This window comes from Cavia porcellus, unplaced genomic scaffold, assembly GCF_034190915.1.
Source record: "Cavia porcellus strain 051 isolate PalLab524CR breed Dunkin Hartley unplaced genomic scaffold, mCavPor4.1 scaffold_21, whole genome shotgun sequence".
NCBI classification, from domain to species: domain Eukaryota; kingdom Metazoa; phylum Chordata; class Mammalia; order Rodentia; family Caviidae; genus Cavia; species Cavia porcellus.
In genome coordinates this window covers 5,634,093-5,648,999 of record NW_026947504.1, presented here as the reverse complement: position 1 = coordinate 5,648,999, position 14,907 = coordinate 5,634,093, and the positions used below count along the sequence as shown (strand labels likewise).

Here is a 14,907-nt window from a genome sequence, read left to right as displayed (position 1 = left end):
TGTGCCTGAATGACAGCAGATGCTAGCAGCCCTAACGCAGAAAAAAAAAAAAAAAAAGACAGGTTCCTGGCTGCAGGTTTTTTATGTTTCTCTTGTACGAGAATTTGAAGGCAGGGCAACTGGCTAAAACTAATCTAAGGCAAAATATTCTCTGTGAAGGATAAGTTACTATTATAGGCAGCTAAATTAGATAGAAATTAATATAGAGAGAGGAACTGGACTGTTAAGAAAGTCAGCAGAAAAAATAAAAGATAGCAGAATTGCTGCAGGTGCATCTGAAGAATGCCAAGCCTTAAGATAAAGATACAAGTATCAGGCTTTACATGCCTCCCGAAGGGAAAAGCAGTAACTTGGAATTGTACTGTAACAGGTGCCACCTAGCCCAGTAAATTCCAAATAGATATTAGTCACCTGGAAGGGTAGCCAGGGCATCTGGACCATCTCTTTACCAAAATGTCTTTGTTCTTTCCATGTACCTTTGCTATGTGACCCACATCCCTATTGTACCAATATTAGCTAATCAAATATACTTGTAATCCTATAGGTTGATTACAATTTGACCCACGTTGTGACTTTGCTGTATAAATTACTCCTGACAAAGGGCCTCTGTGGCAACCCACTTCCAGAACCCCTTTGTCTCTTAGGAGTCATTCCTATTCCCCAGTAATCCTTTCCTAATTTTAACCCCTTTGGTCCTGACTATTTTTTTCTTCGATTTCAGGAGACACAAACTCAGTATATCTGCCATCTATCAGGTTGGAAGTTATATTTTCCCCTATATTATTATCCCTCCACAGGGAACTTCGTATTTATCTTTGTTTATAAAGTCATATGTTATTTACATATAGTGTGTACATTACTCACAAATTTAAAACCACTGCTTTTAAATTTTACTGCACTTTTCTGGCCTGTGAAGAAGCAACTTGAGCTTTGAAGTAGGAAGTGATCCTTTTAAAGCAGCAATGTCCAATATACATAAAATGTAGGCATCAGTGTGACTTTTAGTTTTCTAGTGTTCACTTAAATATTAAAAGAAACAGGTGATAATAAGATAGAATAGTGACCTTCTTAGGCACAGGAGAAAAGATTCTTGGGCCTTAATACATGACCCATTTCCTACAAGGTGGTAAAGATGGGTGTTATGGCTTTAAAACTGATGGTCAGCTTAACACTAGCTGAATTAAATCAGCATAGTGCTGAGTGTAGATGGTCCACCTGAGGAAAGTTGCCAGCATAAATAGAGATGTGAAGAAGACAAGTGAGGCACTGTGGATTTCTCTAAGTGTTGTTGTTTTGAGCCTTGAGTTGGTTCTCCTGGAGGAGTTCATCATGACTAGGTTCCCCAGTGTGAGTTTGACCATTGTCATTGGAGGAGCTCCGAGACCTTGTTGGTGTGAGTGGCTGTGGTTCACTTGGCGGGGAGGGGCTCTGGTCCTTACATTGAGCATCCCTTCCTGGCTTCACAGGGGAAGATGTGTGCCATTTAATCTCCAGGAGAAACTTGTCACGTTGGCTTTTTGGCATGTACTCCACTGTTCTTATCAGAGGAGCTTGGGACCTCTGTGTCACTGAGAGTGGCTGTGGTACTTTTCAGGGTAGCCCTGGTCCTTGTTTTGAGGGTGACTTCTCAACTCCAGCGTAGAACCCTCAACCTACCAGCACAGCTCCTTCACCCTGCTGACATAGACTTTCTAGCTTCCACCGCTGATCACTGGGCCTTCCCAGCACAGATCCATAAAACAGACTGGCTTGCGTCCTTCTCATGGATTCTAGACCTCCAGTTAGAGTCGTGGGAGGCATTGTCATGGGCTCTAGATTTTTAACTGGACTCATGCAGGACATTGCTGTGTGATCCAGACCCTTGGCTGAATATTCTGAGCAAATGAAGCCAAGCTCAGCTGGGCTCTTTCTGTTATACTGTCAGCTGATGGTTGACATGTGGCAGTTTAGGGAATGAACTAGCTGTCAGCTGGAGCAGCTGATTCTCCTGTGATATCTTATCCTCTGAAAGATTAATATTGGCTTGTTTTCAGAAAGATAGCAGAGTTCTAGAAGAAAAAGATTAAGATCTTTTGAACCCAGCTTTCAAATGAATACATCTCCACAGTCATGGCTTTATATTTGCCACACCAAATAAAGCCAGCCCAGATCCAAGGGTTAAGGAAAATATTATGCCACTTAATGGGAGCAACAGTAAATGACATCATCAAGGTAATAGATATAGAAAAGGATGAAGTTTTGCTGACATTTTTGCTCTCAGTACTGTTCTGCATTTTCTTATAAATGAGATTTATGTAACTGTTCCAAGTCAAAGAACTTATCCAAAACTCCACAGGTATGAATCAGCTGCATTAGGATTCAGGCTCAACTCTTGTCTCACCTTAAAGTCCCAACAACTCTACTAGGCCACATGATTCATGCAACTTCACTTGAGCTTTTAGGTCCTGGATAGTGATATTTGTTCAAAATCATAGGATTTGGGTCTATCTAGTACTCTTTATCATTAAAAATAATCTCTTTGAGAGAATGCTTCTGAAACATGGGAAGGACTCAAAATAATTTGGGAATGCCTGAAGGCTGAATTTAGAAAAACGAGGGTCAACAATATATTTTTCATTTCCCATCATAGGAAAAATCTGAACACATATATAAGGCTTGCCACAGGCATGCAAATTATTTTCATCCCTCTTTGGAATTTGTGGGCTGTTTATAATATTCAACTCAGAATAATTGAAATTACTGTTCCTGGAAAAAAATCTCCTATTCTGAAAGCAGCCAAAACAACATGTATCTATGGAAAAGAGATTTCATCCAACTGCTATTTTGTCAGACAACTGAGTCTGTCTTGATTTAAACAGTGCAAAGCTTTGTCTTATGACCCCCTAACTGCTATGCTGCCAGGGAGCAAATCCCCATAGCACATATGGAAATCATACATTGCTAATGTGCCGTGGAACATAAAGCAGTAGTTCTAATCCCTTGCTGCACATTAGAATCTTCTGGGAGAATTTTTAAGTCTTCCAAAATCAAGTTGAAACTCACCAATAAAATCAGAATCTGGGCACTGAAGCCCAGGCTGAAATATGTTAAATGCATTCCAGGTAAATCTAAAATGAGACCAGTCCCCAAAACCATTATTGTAAACCAATCTTTCTTTTTTTTAAAAAAATTTTATTTAAAAGGAAAAAGAGAAAAAACAAAACAAAACAAAGCGGTGTAAGGGTACAAGTAATACAGAACTACAAAAAAAAAAAAAAACAGTAAGAAATCACCAGTTAATAGATTACATATTATCATCTTAGAGATAGTTGCTCAAGTCACAGTATCAAAGCATACGAAGTGGACATTCAAACAGTGAAACTGCAAACAGTTGTGTTCAATGATCCAACCAAAAACATATTAATATGGTCAGCTATTTAACACCCCTAAACACACTTGCTGTTGTATCTTTTAGAGCACTTTTTTTCCTTCTCTTTTTTACAACAAAATTTACACATTTTGGGTTTTATTACTCCTTAGTTCTTATTACTTTTTTTGGGGGGGGGGAATAAAGTCAAATATGGCAAAACAAAGCTGTCAGTCAAAACCAAGGATAGACATAGCACATAATGTAAAAACAGAGTACAAGGTTATCAACAATGGTTACCATAATGTCTCTTGTTTCCTTAAAAAGAATTGTCTATCTCATTAGGTATTATAAAGTTGAACAAAACAGTAGAGAACAAGGCCAATAAAACTTAAACATTGTAAACATTACAGGACTTCCAAAGGAGATAATAGTCAAACCAGAATGGGCCTCTTAGTGAATCTTATTGCCTTCAAAGTAGTTGCCTATACCCTCAAACTTGATACTATCATACAGACTGGAACAGAGTCTAATCAGTCAAAACAAGATAGTGGGAGTATTACAGGACTTCAAAACAAGTTAATAGGAAATCAAAAAAAGTTACTATAAAATGTCCTGCTAATTTTTAAAAATTTTCCCCTTAATTAAAAAAAAACATAAAAAATAACTAAATTTTTTTAATGAATAAGGGAGAGATTGAGATAAAAGAGGACATAACAACATAACAATACAGGTCAAAGCATGACTGTTTCAGCAACCTAGTGCTTCACCACCAAATAACCCGATTTAATAGTAGTTACCATAGTGTCTGTCTTTTTCCTTGAAATATTTGAATATAACTTCATATACTATAGCTTCAAACATTTCCATATCAAGAAGCCCAGAATAAAGCCTTTCCAATTAATAAGTGAAAACTTTGTAAGGCTTCAAGGCCACATAATGGGGAATCATGATTACCACATACTTTTATATATTTGAATCATTACTTACATTAGGGAAACTATTCGGTATTCACACATGAGAGATTGATTTATTTCACTTATGAGTATGGTCTCAAGCTGCGCCCATTTATTGATAAATATCTCAATGTGATCCTTCTTTATAGCTGAGTAATACTCCATTGTATAGAAATATCACACCTTTTTTATCCATTCCTCAGTTGATGGACACTTGGGTTGTTTCCAAGATCTGGCGATTACAAATTGTGCTGCTATAAACATAGGTGCACATATATCACTATGGTATGATGCTTTCAGTTCTTCTGGGAATATGCCTAGAGGTGGAATAGCTGGAATAAATGGGACTTCCAATCCCAGCTTTTTGAGAAATCTCCAGACTGACCTCCACAAAGGTTGTACCAGTCTACACTCCCACCAACAATGTAGGAGAGTTCCTTTTTCCCCACAGCCTCTCTAGCATTTGTTGTTGTTGGTTTTCTTGATCCTGGCCATTCTTTCAGGAGTGAGATGGTATCTTAGTGTGGTTTTAATTTGCATTTCTCTAATGACCAATGATGATGAACATTTTTTCATGTATTTATTTGCCATTTGTATTTCTTCATCTGAGAAGTGCGTATTCATCTCAGATACCCATTTTTGGATTGGATCTTTGAATTTTGGGGGTCTGAGTTTTTAAAATTCTTTATATGTTTTAGACAAGAGTCCCTTGTCTGAGAGAGAGTTCACTAAAATCTTTTCCCAGTTTGTGGGTTTCTTTTCACTATGCTGGAGATTTCTTTTGACATGCAGAAACTTTTTAATAAGAAGTGGTCTCAGTTATTGATTCTGGGAAGTATTTCCCGTGTGGTTTGAGTCCTGTTCATGAATTCTCTACCTACTCCTATGTCTTCAAGGTTTCTACTCAATTTGTCTTCCAATAGATTTAGTGTTTCTGTTTTAATATTCAGATCTTTGACCCATTTAGATTTTAATTTAGTACATGGTGATACACATGGGTCTAGCTTTAGTTTTTGGCAAATGGAGAGCCAGTTTTTCCAGCACTATTTATTAAAGAGACTGTTGTTCTTTCAGTGAACCTGCTTGGCTCCTTTATCAAAGATAAGGTGGTTGAGTGTGTTTGTTTGTGTTTGTATCTTCTAATCTATTCCATTGATCCTCTGCTCTGTTTTGATTCCAATACCATGTTGATTTTACTCTGTTGCTTTGTAGTATAACTTCAAGTAAGGCTTGTGATGCCTCCTGCCTTGCTTTTGCTGCTTAGAATTGCCTTTGCTATTCTAGGTCTCTTCTGGTTCCAGATGAATTTGAGGAGTGATTTCTGTAGATCTATAAGGTATGTTGATGGTATTTTTATTGGGATTGCATTGAATCTGTATAACAGTTTTGGGAGAATGGCCATTTTCACAATGTTTGTTCTTCCTATCCATGAGCAAGGGATGTTTTTCCATTTTCTGAGATCATCTTCAATTTCTTTTTTCAGTGTATTATAATTTTCCTTGTATAGGTCTTTCACTTCTTTCGTAAGAGTAATTCCAAAATATTTCATTTTTTTTGCTTGCTAATGTGAAGAGTATGGTTTCTCTTATTTCCCTCTCTGTGATTTTGTTGTTCGTGTATAGGAATGCTATTGATTTCTGAGTATTGATTTTGTATCCAGCTACATTACTGAATTTATTTATTGTATCTAAGAGTCTTTTAATGGAGTTTAGGGGTCTTCTATGTAGAGTATCATGTCATCTGCAAACAGTGATAATTTAACTTCTTCTTTTCCTATCTTTACCCCTTTTATTTCTCTCTCTTGCCTAATTGCCCTGGCTAGTACTTCCAGTACTATATTAAATAGGAGTGGTGATAAAGAACATCCTTGTCTTGTGCCTGATTTTAAAGTAAAGACTTTCAATTTTTGGCCATTTAGTATGATGCTGGCTGTTGGTTTGTCATAAATGGCCTTTATTACATTGAGGTAAAGACTATCTATTCCAATTTTCTGTAAAGTTCTTATCATGAATGAATGTTGGACCTTATCAAAAGCTTTTTCTGCATCTATAGAAATGATCATGTGATTCTTACTTTTGGCTTTATTGATATGGTGGATTACATTTATTGATTTACGTATGCTGAACCATCCTTGCATTCCTGGGATGAATCTGACTTGGTCATGACGTATAATCTTCTTGATGATTTGCTGCATCCAATTTGCCAATATTTTGAGGATTTTTGCATCTGTGTTCACTAGGGAGATCAGTCTATAGTTCTCTTTCTTAGTTGGGTCTTTCTCAGGTTTTGGTACTAGAGTAATATTTGCTTCCAGGAATGACTTAGGAAGGATTGCTTCCCTTTCAATTTCATTGAATAGTTTGAGGAGTGTCGGCATTAGGTCTTCTTTGTATTTCTTGTAGAATTTTGCAGTGAATCCATCTGGGTCTGGGCTCTTCTTTGTAGGCAAGGACTTAATTACATTTTCAATTTCATTAACAGAGATTGGGTTATTCAACAGTTTTACATCCTCTTAATCTAGCTGTCATACTTCATATGTTTCTAAGAATCTGTCTATTTCTTTTGTGTTATCAAACCTTTGAGAGTAGAGGTTTTTGAAATAGGTGTTGATGATCTTCTGTATTTCTATTGGGCCTGTAGTGATTTCACCTTTTTCATTTCTTATTGCATGAATTTGAGCTTTTTCTTCCCTTTTTAAAATACGGTTGGCTAGGGGCTTATCGATTTTATTTATTCTTTCAAAGAACCAACTCTTTGATTCGTTGATTCTTTGGATTGTTTTCTTAATCTCTATCGCATTGATTTCTGCTCTGATTTTTATAATTTCCTCCCTTCTTTTGGCTTTGGGCTTGACTTGCTCTTCTTTTTCTAGCTGTTTGAGGTGTAGCATCAAGTTATTTATTTGTATTCATTCTGATTTCCTGATGTGGGAACTCAGTGCAATAAATTTTCCTCTGAGGATGGCTTTCATTGCATCCCACAAATTCCGTTAAGTTGTATCTGCATTTTCATTTTCTTTTAGGTATTGTTTAATTTCTTCTTTAATTTCTTCTGTGACCCACTGATTACTCAAGAGTGTGTTATTCAGTTTCCATGTGTTTGCGGGATTTTTGCAGTATCTTTTATCGTTAATTTCTAATTTCAGAGCACTATGATCCAATAACATGCAAGGGATGATTGCAACTCTTTTGCATTTGTTTAAATATGTTCTGTGAGCTAATATATGGTCTGTTGTAGAGAATGATCTATGTACTGCTGAGAAGAATGTGTATTCTGATGTTGTTGGGTGGAACATTCTATATATGTCTATCAAATCCATTTGTTCGCAGGTGTGATTCAGTTATGTTATTTCTTTGCTCATTTTCTGTCTGGTTGATCTGTCCCTTGGTGTCAATGACATATTAAGGTCTCCTGTTATAATTGTGTTACTGATAATTTGAGTTTTCATTTCTGTTAATAGTTGTTTTATATAACTGGGTGCTCTGGAGTTTGGTGCATATATATTTAAGATAGTTATCTCTTCCCCTTGGAGTTTTCCCCTAACAAGTATGTAGTGACCTTCTTTGTCCTTTATGGTCATTGTTGGTTTAAAGTTCACGTTGTCTGCAAACAGAATGGCTACTCCTGCTTTTTTTTTGGATTCCTGCTGCATGAAGTATTGTTTTCCATCCTTTGACTTTCAGTCTGTGAGTATCCTTCTGGGTTAGATGGGTTTCCTGTAAACAGCATATGGTTGGATTTTGTTTCTTGATCCATTCTGCTAGTCTGTTTCTTTTGGTTGGTGCATTGAGACCCTTAACATTAATGGTTATTACTGTTACTGTGTGATCCACACACCAGACAGAGGTGTCTGGGGACAGTGCACCTGTGAGGGCTGGTATCCAAAGCCCAGGATAGAGTGGAGAGACCACAAAGGACAGACAGTGCATGCTGAGACCAACTTCTCAATCTCAGCCACCACTGGTCTCTTGGCTGTGGTGTCCAGGGTAGCTCTTCAGGACGGGGATGTGGAGGGCTTGTCTTGCTCCATCTGCAATCCCCTCCTCCTTGAGAGGAAGGTGGCTAATCGTCTTCAGTTCTGTTTGCGAATCACTGAGTACAGGTTTCACTGCCATGTTCTTGGAGACATTCTGCGATAACTGTGGGGCTTGAGCGTGAGGAGAGGGGTGGCTTAAGGCTATATGTAGCCAGGCCAGGAGTTCTGGAGAGGCACTAGTCTTTCATGGGACAGAGATGTAGATGCCAGGAGTCTCCCCTGGCGGGCCTTGCATTTCAGAGAAAACAAAATAGGTACATCCCATTATTGTTTTTACAGGTTTTTCTGTCTTTTAAAATGTATTTTTAGAGCAGTTTTAGTTTACAAAAACTTTGAGCAAGAAGTACACAGATTTTTCATATACCTTTAAGCCCATACATGTATAACTTTCTACCAGTATAAAAGTCCTATATCCATGGTCCACCTGGTCATCCCCCCTTCCTCTCACTCCTGCAAACCACCACTATTGTCCCCACAGTTTTGCCATTGCCATGATGTCACTGAGCTAGGGTCACACATGATATAACCTCTTCAGACTAACTTTTTTCACTTAGTAGTTTATATTTAAGGTTCTGTGTTTTTCATGGCATGTAAATCATTTCTTTTGAGGACTAGTAATATCCACAGTTTATCCATTTACCTACTGAAGGGTCCATTTAACTCTTTATTAAAAGTTTTGTTTAAAAAAAGACAAGTGCTCACTTGAGCAGCACATATAATCTTTAAAAAAAAAGAAATTTCTGGGCTGGGGATTTAGCTATGCGGCATAAGCGCCTGCCTGGCAAGCGTGAGGTTGTGAGTTCGATCCCTGGTACCAAAAAAGACAAAAGATCTGAAAAAAAAAAGAAATTTGCAGATGATTTGCAAGAATGGAGAACTCTATCCTATACTCAGACTCACCACATTTTTAACATTTTTCTATGTGTTTTAATCATTCTTTTTGCTTATGCACAAGTAGGCAGATATCTACCTTCTGTGTATACAAAGGGTAGGGTATTTGTTATGTTGATACATGTGGGTGATGGCAGTTGAGTCTATCCTTACCTCAGCGACTCATGAACAACAGAAATGTGCTGCTCACAGTCCTGGAGGCTGTACATATACATTTAAGATATTTTGCATATTTTGCATCTGGCAAGGGCAGCTTCCTAGTTCACAGATGACTCTTTCCCTGCTATGTCCTCACATGTGCAGGGCAATGTGGGCACTGGGGTCTCTTTTATAAGGGCCCTAATCCCATTCATCAAACTTTGTCCTCATTATCTCATCATCTCTCAAAGGCCCCACCTCCTAACTCCATCACAGGGTAGAGAGGATTTAGCATAGAAAATTGGGGAACATAAATGTTGTCTATTGCATCATATATACAAAAATATGTAACGCTTTCAGAATAGTTTGTAACGTCAAGCCCCTCAACCTATGAACCCTGAGAACAAAGATGCTCTCTCTCCTGCTAATCTTGACCACTGAAATCCCCCAGCACATCTCTCCAGAGTGTCTCAGATCATGAAATGGAGACTAGCCCTGCCTCTTTCCCTCCTTGCCATGGGATTTGAGATGGCCGGAGTTATCTGCCTCTTTGGGACACGTCAAAGGGAAGCACACAGAACACAGCTGGAGAAGAAACAGACAGGAGGCGAGGAACAGAACCAGCAAGCCAGCATGGCAAGGGCAGCACCTCTCCATGGTGAGTAGGGAGCTCTACCCCCTCAGATGATGAACCTCCATGCCAAGCTCTGAACCAAGGCTCCACCTGTTTCCTCAAACCTAGCAAGAATGGAAAGGCTAGTAGAGGTCCCACCTCTAAAATAGCCTGATTACACACCATCGGTGAAAATGCTCATCTTTCAGGGTCCCCTGGTTAGCTATGCACTGGATAATCCTGGTAGGTTTTCTATCTTCCTGTTGGAAATGAACAAATCTGACTATGAGCACTGTACCAGTTCTTTTCCCATTTTTATAATAAAATTTAGAAGTTTATGAAGAAAAGAGTTTTCTGTAGTTCCTGGTTCTGGAGACTGAAAGTTCAAGATCAGGTGGTCCCTCCAGTTTGTCTTCTGGTGAGGCTATCATGGGTACAGGTGGTGAAATGGGCCCCTGGCAGCATCATAGCAGGAGTATGTATAGGAGATCATATAGCAAGACAGGAATGAAGAGGAACTGAGAGAGCAAAAATAGTCTTCTGGAAGACATCTCAGCACCTGGGAAGGTGAACCCCTCCTGAACCTGTGGTGGAAGTCGACAGCCAGATATAGCTGTTAACCACACTGAAACCGTGGCAGGCTATTCTCATGCCACCCTGCAAGTTTCACCTGTCACTATCTCTTCAACTGCTTCTGATCTTTCTCTTTGTCATTCACTGTGTATCTCTAGCTCTCTGGCTATTTTAATCTTTGTCTCTCTATCTCTGTCTCTCACTGTGTCTTTCTGTCTCACTCTATCTTTCTCTTTCTGTGTGCTCCTGTGTCTGTCTCTCCATCTCTCTTTATATATGTATGTCTCATATTTACCTGTGTCTTTTCTGTCTCTCTGTATTTGTTTCTGTCTCAGTCTCTGTATCTCTCTGTCTTTCTGTCTGTATCTATTGGTCTATCTGAATCTCAGTCTCTATCTCTCTGTCTCTCTCAGCATCTAACTCTTATCTCTGTATCACTGTGTTACTTTCTGTCTCTGTCTCTGAGACAGTATCTGCACCTCTCAGTCTGTCACTATCTCACCATCTCTCTGCCTCATTTATCTGACACTGTCTCTCAGTCTCTCTCTATATATGTCTCTTGGTCTAGGTCTCTCTCTCTGTATCTCTGTCTCTTTTACACACAGCATTCAGGAGACCCTGAGCAAAACTCAGTACACACACTGGCACACTGGGAGATGACCTGGGTATGCCTGCCATCACACTCACACCTCTCTAGCACCTCCCAGCCTCCTGCCTGTGTGTCCCCCTACTGGGCACAGGCTGGTGGAATGGGCCCCTGGCAAAAGACATGGAGCAGCAAAAGCAGTCCATAGATGAAGGGGACACATTTGGGGATGTGGAAGCACAAGGTCAGTATCTAAACCCCTCTCTTTTCACAGTGAACCCATCCCTGGACCCCGACACCACAAGTCCCAAACTCATTGTGTCTGAGGATCAGAAAAGTGTACTGATAGAATTTTGGCACAGCTGAAAAGATAAGAAGTATGAAATATAAATGACCTTTATTTTAAGAATATGGGGAGAGATCCCCTGACCTTCCGGGGTTTGGCATCGTCTCCGGGGGCTGGCATTCTCTCCATCGGACACGTGGTGTGGGGGCATACATGTAGCTTAGGTTTGGGTGGTGCCTAAGGGGCATTAGTGATGCACAGGTAGCCCACTGGTATTCATTTCGTGCCACAGGTAAATTCCTAGGGATGGGGAGGATAGAGCCCCTTGGTTCCACCTCCCAGCCTCCTTCCAGCTACAGTGTCCGGCCAAGGGCAAGATTCTTTCATGTTCACGGCTGCTGCTCGACCAGGACCTGTCCCCCAGCCCTAAGAGATTTGAGCAGGATCCCTGCATCCTGGCCCAAGAGCAGTTCTGGGCTGGGTGAAAGGATTTTGCCCCATTTGGGACACTGTAGCTGGTAAAAAGCTTGGAGGCATAACCAAGGGGCTCTATTTTCTCCACCTCTAGGAATTTACCTCTGGAGCAAAATGAATACCAATGAGCTATCTGTGCATCACTAATGCCCCTCAGGCACCACCCCAAACCTAAGCTACATGTATGCCCCCACTCCACGTGTCCGACGGAGAGAATGCCAGTCCCCGGAGACAATGCCAGACCCCAGAGGGTTGGGGGCTCTCTCTCCACATTCTTAAAATAAAGGTCATTTATATTTCATACTTATCTTTTCAGCCATGCCAAAATTCTATCATATGGTTCCCTGACCAGGAATCCAGTTCTATCACTGGGAAATATTATTGGGAGGTCAAGGTGGGAGACCAGAAGGCCTGGATTCTGGGTGTGTGTCTGGAGAGCATGAGTTAGGAGGGGAGGGTTCCCAAGGCCCCCCAGCATGGCCTCTGGGCAGTGGAGCTTTACAAGAAGAAATTCCAGGCCCTCTCCTACCCCAAGATTCGCCTCTCTCCATCACAGCCTCTCCTCAGGCATTTTCCTGAACTGTGATGAAGGGAAGATTTCCTTCCACAATATGGCTGATGGCTCCTTGGTCTATGCATTCCATGGAGTGACTTTTTCTGGTCCCTTGCAGCCATTCCTCTGCCTCTGGACCCATGACCCTATGCCCCTGACCATTTGTTCAGTGGATGAGAGAGATGCAGGAAGCCATCAGAACTCCTGCCATCAGAAGTTCTCTGAATTTCCCCAGGGGACTCCTAGGCATCTGTTAGGTACTCAGTAGCACCCATATTCTCCTTGCTCTTGCCTCTGGTGATGGCTATTACAGCTTTATGTAAAATAATGTTGCCATCTCAGGAGCTGAATTGTATCTCTCCTCTCAAATCCACACACTGAAGTCCTGACCCCCAGAGCATCAGAAAGTGGCTGCTCTTGAAGAATGAGCTTTTAAAGAGGTGATTAACGTAAAAGTAGGTCATTTAGGTGGACCCTAGCCACATAGGTGTTGTATCTTCTTAGGAAGAAGAGATCAGGGCATATAATATACACAGAAGAAAGATCTTGAGAGGACTCAGAGAAGGGCCATCTACAAGCCAAGCAAGAAAGGCTTCTCTCCTTCTTCCCTTCCTCCTCTTCTTCTTCTTCTTGCCTTCTCTTTCTCCCATCCTTTCTTCCTTCATCTCTCTTCCCCATCATTCTTCTCTTGCTCCTGCTCTTTGGTCTCCTCCTACTCCTCCCAACAATCAGTAATCCAGTCAACCTCTAATCCTTTTCTCTCCCTCCTATGCCATGACAGATTAGTACAAGCCATGTAGAAGACAAACCAAAGACCCCATGATTCCCAAGATTAGCATTGGCATTGGTCAAAATTCAATCAGGACAGAAACCATACCAGCTGTTCAACAGAGAGAACAGACTAAGCGTGTAGTAACATCAAATCTCTGTCCTCTGCCTGTCTCTGAGCTTCAACTCTCTCTAGCCTTTCTCTTAAAAGGATACATCATTGGGTTCCAAGCCTACCTGATGGCAGGATAAACTCATCTTGCAATTCATACCTTAATTATGTCTGCAAAGACATGTTTTTCAAAAAAGTCCCATTTACAAGTGCCAGGGTTGGGACTTAGACATATTTTGGGAGCCCACACTCAGTCCACTGCAGCCAGAGCCATGACATTGCCACACCTCTCCCCAGGCAGAAAGAACAAGGATCATGTAGGAATTCTTGATGTTGTATGCAAAAGTGAGTAAGTCCTAGTATTCCAGTCTCAGCATCAAGATGTGGTTGGTGAGTAGAATGGCCAGGAAATTCCACTGAAACAGGTGGCTCTGAGCTGAATTTTAGAGAAAAGCTGGGATTTGCATGGAGAAATAGAGAAAAGCCCTTGCTACAGGGTGAGCCCAGGGCTTTTTTGCTGAGCTACACTCCAAGCCCTTTTTATTTTAAGATAGGATCTTGCTAAGTTGCTAAGTTGGAAAGGAAGGCTGAACTCATCCTCCAGTCTCAGCCTCCTTTTCACCATAGCTTACTGCATCCTTTAGGTGATATAGTTCTAAAATATTTTATCCTCTCGTTTATTAGTGTAATATTTACATGAAATGAATTTGCTCATTTTACAATCATGTCATGTAGTGACATCACCAAGAGCTTAGCCATTTCCTCATTAAAGATTCCCTGGAATCTGTCAGAATTTTATCCCTGCCCCTGACTTCTTCCCTAGGCAGGCACTGACCTGTCCTCTACAGTTTGTTTTGGTTTAGTTTGGTTTCTACTCATTATTGTTCTTAATTTGGAAAAAGAGGTCTGTTGGGAGCCGCGTCTGTGATAGCTCGCCTTGCGCGGCGGACGTGCGGCCTGTGGTAAAGAGCAAAGCCTGAGGTAGATTACCCCTCCCATCGAATATGTTAGTTTCCTGCTTACCGCGTAAACAACCCGCTCAACAATATAGTCTGCCTGGCAACTGATGATGTTAGCCAATCAGCTTGCCTTGCTTACTTTAACATGATTGGACACTATACCCGTATATATACCGGTGCCACCCCTGGGCGGAAGAAGAAGCCAGGTAGAAGCCCAGAAGTAAAAGCCCAAAAGGAGCCGCGGAGAGCGGACCGGTAGAGGCTTTGGGGCAGACTGAAGCACGAAAGGAGCCGCGGGGAGCGGACCAGAGGAGGCTTCAGCTGGGAGAACCCAGGGCAGGCTGTACGGAGAAGGAAAATAAAAAGAAAAGGTTGTCCACTACCAGACTTTGTCGTGTGTCCTTCCTGCCGGCCGGGAGCGGACATCGACATTTGGAGGCCCGCCTGGGGACTGATCACCCCCGAGACGTGGAAGTGGACAACGCTCCAGTACAGAGCTGCGAGACAGGTGAGTTGGGGATAAGCCTGGGCTCTGGGTGGCGCGCACCTACAGGGCTTTTAGACTCCCCTCAGGCTCACGCGTAAGTGGCGGATTCCTTGGGCCTCACGCGGTGAG

At 41.1% G+C, this 14,907-nt stretch overlaps 1 pseudogene; it reads left to right on the top strand.

Annotated features, from left to right (window-relative positions):
* Positions 1 to 8,069: 8,069 nt before the first annotated feature.
* On the top strand, positions 8,070 to 14,676 carry LOC134471893 (butyrophilin subfamily 1 member A1-like; annotated as a pseudogene).
* The last annotated feature ends 231 nt before the right edge of the window (positions 14,677 to 14,907 follow it).